Below are 789 nucleotides of genomic sequence, written 5' to 3'. Positions count from 1 at the left end.
GTTCAAGTGGTAATATTTTGTTAACTTTTTATTATAAATTACCCCTCAGTAGTACATATGCATATATAAAAAAAAATCAAATCAAATCTTTAATTACGCCAATTGGAAAAAGAATATATAATTTCCTGCAACATATAACACATACTATTGTATTTTGTAAATTGCGAAAAGAACATATATTTTATTGCAACATATAACATTTAATTAACGAGACAAAATGATAGTAGCTTTATCTTTCTATTCAAGAGTCTTTTATATTTGCAATGGAATACATTTAATCTAAAAAAATTAAAGACGAAGCATCACAAAATGAGAAAATTTTATGAAAATAAAATTTTTTATATAAAAAATTTGGCGCGAGACACTACCGTGTCTCTTGATTTCGTAGCTATATCAAATTGAGATGTAAATTTTTAATTATATATTTTAATGATGAGTAAAATATGTATGTCTCCCAGTGGCGATTTATTGACAATACTTGATTAAATGTAAAAATTTATATAATAAGTCATTGAAGAAGCAATCCCAAAGCATCTATTTACTCGAAAGACAGTAATTCTGATTTAAATAATACGATTATTATTTTATTTTCTAGAAATAGCAATGCTCTTTTTTATAGTTTTGAACTTATACTATTTTTGAATATAATATATAGCCCAAAGCTATCATTAAAATGAAAAGTCTAGCCATGTTAAAAAATGTAAGCAGATCTTCAAAAATGTAAACCTTTAACAATTGAAATAATTATGTAACAATATATATTATTATGAAAAGTAACTGATATATTAT

Source organism: Trachymyrmex cornetzi, unplaced genomic scaffold, assembly GCF_001594075.2.
Source record: "Trachymyrmex cornetzi isolate Tcor2-1 unplaced genomic scaffold, Tcor1.1 scaffold9, whole genome shotgun sequence".
Taxonomy (NCBI): domain Eukaryota; kingdom Metazoa; phylum Arthropoda; class Insecta; order Hymenoptera; family Formicidae; genus Trachymyrmex; species Trachymyrmex cornetzi.
Note: the sequence above shows the minus strand (reverse complement) of the source record.